The sequence below is a fragment of the Ostrea edulis genome, chromosome 6 (assembly GCF_947568905.1).
Source record: "Ostrea edulis chromosome 6, xbOstEdul1.1, whole genome shotgun sequence".
NCBI lineage: Eukaryota > Metazoa > Mollusca > Bivalvia > Ostreida > Ostreidae > Ostrea > Ostrea edulis.
Genome location: NC_079169.1, coordinates 72,197,400 through 72,202,554, shown reverse-complemented (window position 1 = coordinate 72,202,554; position 5,155 = coordinate 72,197,400). Strand labels below are relative to the sequence as shown.

The 5,155-nt window shown below is 34.5% G+C and overlaps 1 protein-coding gene across 1 annotated transcript in view; it reads left to right on the top strand.

The window, feature by feature from the left end:
* The window catches only part of LOC125645759 (nectin-3-like), a 75,449-nt gene that overhangs the window by 53,354 nt on the left and 16,940 nt on the right, over positions 1-5,155 (top strand). The window lies entirely within an intron of this gene.

The following is a 5,155-nucleotide window of genomic DNA, read 5'->3' as shown; positions in this document are numbered from 1 at the left end:
TTTTTTTTTCTTTTTTTTTGGTGAGGGTGGAGTGGGGTAGGGGGGGTGGGGGGGGGGGCTTTTAGCATTTCAACACTACTGAAAAACCGCTAGAAGGTGGAAAGCCCTCTAATTGTTCGCGAACAATTAGGATCACTAGTTATTGTTCTTTTTCTAACCAATTTTGTGCACGCGATTTCTCAAAAACGGCTTGATATATTTTCATGAAACTTTCAGGAAAGATGTAAAATAGGATTGTCTAGAACGGTCTTTTTTGGTTTTGCCAAAATTACTTTCTGTCGCAAGTTACGGCTGAATTTCCGTTTTGGTCGGGTTGCACGAAGTGCAAATCCGGTCTATAGTATGGCGGGCGGGCGGGCGGTTGGGGAAATTTTGTGAAATCAACTCCTCCTACAGTTTTTTATGTACAACCTTGAAACTTTGCAGAAAGTAAGTATATATATTGAAGTTATGCACTAGGTTTTTTTAAGACTGACCTTTGTCGAATATGGGCGCTACAGCAAAAAGTTGTTACTAAAAATAGAGTTCAACTTGAAAAAGGTAAGTGAGATTATCTTTTGTGGTTAAATTTAGTTGCACTACCTCTGAGGAAAAATTCAATTATATATGAATGTCAAATTTTTTGGGTATGGGTTGTAAATTTGCAATATAAATAGAGAAATTCTGTTTCTTTATCATATAATCATATACAATTCAAGCACCTGAAGTTATTGTTCATTTTAGTTATTATTACTTAATATTACATATATCAGCAGTGCTCCAAGTTGCGAGTAAAACGGTCGCATTTGCGACCAGAAAATCAATTTTGCGACTAGAGATTATAATTAAGTCGCATTTTCGCGAGTGAAGAAAATTTGGGCAACCAGTAAAATTTTAGAATCGGGATCGGAAGTCTGAATAAATATTTTTAGTCTCGGTCAAAACAATCAAGATGGCGGGAAAACGAGGTTTAGAGCATTTTGGATTTATCAATAGTAAAAAACAGAAGCCCCAGTCTTGTACATGTAACAAAGAAATTCAAGAATCACACGGGGAAAGTTCTGCATCAAAAGATGGCGTAGCAATGTCTAAAGAGAAATGCAAAAGTAAAGGAAGTACCCCAGTCCTGAAATGGCGGAGGAAATTTTCGTGATGGCAAAATGTTTTTCAGAATTTGTGAGGCCAATAAGCCAGCAACGTCCACAATTTCTAGACATCCATTGTCCTATTTCGCCACGACCGAGTGTACATCTTCCAAACGTGGAAATGTGACTATTCACGGTAACAGTAAGAGACATGTCGTTGTCCGTGACTGCATTATTAGCAGTAAGTCGAGCGGGGCAACTGTTGCTGTTAATTTTCAAAGACAATCAAACTCGGGATGTAGTGTTCTTATTGATGCTGGTACTAATTGTTCAGCAAAAGATCCAACAAAACTAGGAGCTCGTATTCGCATAACATGATAAGCAGTGAAGGCCCACTTATTGATAACTTTAAAGCAAATCCTTGTGTAGAACGCTGGGTTTCTTCTCCAGAAGCGTACCGTAAAATATACAGGATGGCCCAATGCAATACAACTTTTGCCAGAGTAAATACTTGACTTGTTAGCATCCAGCATGTTTCACTGTACATTTCTATTCAGTTTCAAAATATAAACAAACAAAATGTATACATGGTGTTGATTTTTTACTTGCAAGATATTCATATTTTTAAAAAAAACCTTGTAAGTCGTATATTTACAAAAGCTTTTACTATGGCGAGTAGAAATTTTGAACATGGCGACTACTAACCGACTAGAAATTTGAAAATGGCGACCATAAATATTTTTAGGTCGCCATTTTGCGACCTGATAGCAGATGCGACTTGGAGCACTGTATCATGTTTTTTTATTAATCAATAAAAGCCCTGCGGCAATATGTGATGTGTTTTTTTGTTTAATATATATCGGCATTTTTACAAAACAAAAATCCGTACCTGTATCCGGAAACAATCGTGTCCGCTCACGTTACCGATACAGAACTAACATTTTTTCCACTCGTCAAAACTCGTTTTGATAATTTACTTTACAATTCTGCCTCCTTCAACACTAAGGCCATAACAAATCATAACAGTCCTCCAGATAACTACCACTAAATAAATCCCTACCCAAATTATTTACTCTAAATATTGCAACCCGGCCAATTGAGTCTTTGACCCATTTTTCAAATGACATTTTGTCCGGGCGTTTTCTCATAAACGGTTAAAGATTGAGTCTTCAAACATTCAGGGATGATTAGATTAGGAATTGTAGCTGTGCAATAAGGTATTATTTTTGCCATCCGTCACTTCCGGCCGTCACCGGTAGTGAACAAAAGAAACGTCAAATTTCAAAATTATGCTTTTGAAACAAAACTTGCATAGATTAATTAGATATCATTCGGCGTTTCAGAAAATGTTAGACTTACCGGAAGTTTAACCAGCAACTTCCGGTTTTTAGAGAAAAACTTCGAAAAATTGGTCTTTCTTTGTCATCGTATATCTCGCTTAATTATCAACCTTTTAATACGATATTTACAGATATCCATCTCAAGAGAACCCGGTAACGCTATTTCAAAATTCACTTCCGGTCGCAAGTTACGGCCGAATTTCTTTCAGGGATGATATATAGTGACCTGTAGCTTTGTAATGAGGTTCATCATTGTCATCCGTCACTTCCGGCCGTCACCGGAAGTGAACAAAAGAAACGTCAAATATCAACTTGATGCTTTTGAAACAAAATGTGCATGAAATAATTAAGCGTCTTTTGGAGTTTCAGAAAATGTAACACTTAACGGAAGTTTAAACAACTTCCGGTTTTTAGAGAAAAAATTTCAAAAATTGTTCTTTCTTTGCTATCATATTTCTCGCTTATAAATCAAGTGTTTCAGGTGATTTGACATATGTAAATGACATCCATCTTTAGAGTATGGTGAATTGTTGTTTTTTTTCAAAATCCACTTCCGTTCGTCAAATATCTACGATTTCCGGGGGGGGGGTTCTTATGGCGTTTTCTCATAAATAATCAAAAATTGGGTCTTGAAACTTTCAGGAATGTTAGGTGGTGACTTGTAAATGAGACATACGTGTTTCAATTTTTTTGCCGTCAACCACCGGAAGTACGTTAAAAATATGTAATTTTTAATTTTTTTTTTCAATTCTAATGCTCATAACATTATTTAATAGAGTGTAGTAAGTCATACAATTTCACTGGAAGTCGGTTGTTCGAAACCGGAAGTTGTCCCAAAAATCAGTATTTTCCATGGAAATTTTTAGTGTGGGTTCCTATGCGGTCCATTTGGAATATTTAGTCGCTTTATGGACTCCCGAGATCCTCGAAAGTGAATAAAACAAGACCGAAATTGTTTATACATGAAATTGATAAATCACGTCTTACATGTACGTGTTTTTTGGTTTTTTGATTACAGCGTTCGAAATGGTGGTTGACAGGGTTAAAAAATTAGGACGCCTAAAGGAGCAAAAAATTACACATATTTTCCTTTGTATCTTTTAAACTAAAAATATTTTGTTAAGACGTGTAGAACAAACGTTGTGCAAAATGTTAAGAGCTTTCTTTTGATATCCCTAAAAAGGGGCTGGCCCCTTAAATTAGGAATCTGGGGATCTTCAAAGTTTTCGCTTTATAACTCAAAAACGGTAAATATTTCAATATGGTTTTCGCTGGAAAAATTGTTCTTTAACATCTTATTGATCTCATAAACATAATATTTTGCTCAAGTATTGTGTTATATATGAGTAAAAAGCTTGACCCGCAAACAGGTAACCGTATCATTAGGTAGGTGAAGGGGGAAAAATATGCGTATAACTTAAATAAACTTGCATTAATTGATAAATCTGACTTCATGAAATGCTAATATTCTTTTAAAATAAGATTTTAACGTGATCTATGGTTCCTTTAAAAATCATCTATCGACAACTTTCTTTTTTTTATTATTTAGTAGCTTTAATATAAACAATCGTTCCAAAGAAAAAAAGAGGAAAAGGTTATCTCTTCTACGTTTGTTATTAAAACAACGATATATTTAATTGAAGAAACAAACCTTCAAGCATAGAATAACTCATTAACTGCACGCATCTTACATACACCGCGGGGTTTGTTTTTGTTTACAATTACGTAACCGCCTCGAGGAACCATCGCGTGTGAACCAGGGCATGTACACAAAGTAAACATTGTCGTACTAAATATAACACAGAATGTTATGTTTAGGCTCATATTGGATTTTTCTAATAATTCAGTCTTTCCGGGGATGTATATACTTGTTTATACGTCCCTGGTCTTACGTTTGATTTGTTTTAAATTCAAAACTCTAGAGCATTGAGTCAGCATCAATTTTAAAATCTGCAATTTAATATACAGTTCGTTTCTCAATCGGAGATTCATCGCTGCTGGACTAGCGATCTGTGATTTCACACTACTTTAACTGAACACACACGCTTTACTCAAATTCTTTGTTGTGAAAAAGAAAATGGATACATTTTACAAACATAACGAATTATTTCTGAACATGTTTTAAAATCAATAGTTTATAATCATGATTAAATCAAATCTAAACATGCGTATAGAATATTCAGAAACCCATGGCCTACCAGTCTCATTTCAAATGATTTGTTGTCTTATTGTTTAAAAACAATGACTTTCATTAAACATTGATTCAGAACTCCTGGTCCAAATTATGTAACTTCGGCACGTGCCCCTGGCGTGAAATTCATACGCGACTTCTGTGCGCACTGTGAACATAATATACCTACATGTATTTACGCAGATAGATGTTAAAGTTTAATAAAATATTCAAGATTTGAGAGCAATTTATTTGATTTGTATATATAAATAATTCAAACTCGATGAATTATTCTCTTCAGTCTGAATATTATGCTATCATAATTTTGTTGTATGATAAAATATTGGTAACAGCAATAAACCTTTATTGTATATCCTGAGCCATAAATTTCATAAATTTAAATAGTAATTTTTTCTTCATTATTGGGACTGAAAAGTTAAATGCTGAAAGAATTTAATCCCACATACACGCGCGCCTCAAAAGACTGATTCGTGAAATGAGATCAAACACGCATGTACTTGAGTAGTATAAATTTATTAAACACCTTACGATAAAAATTTATAGTACACCTTTATTCAAAG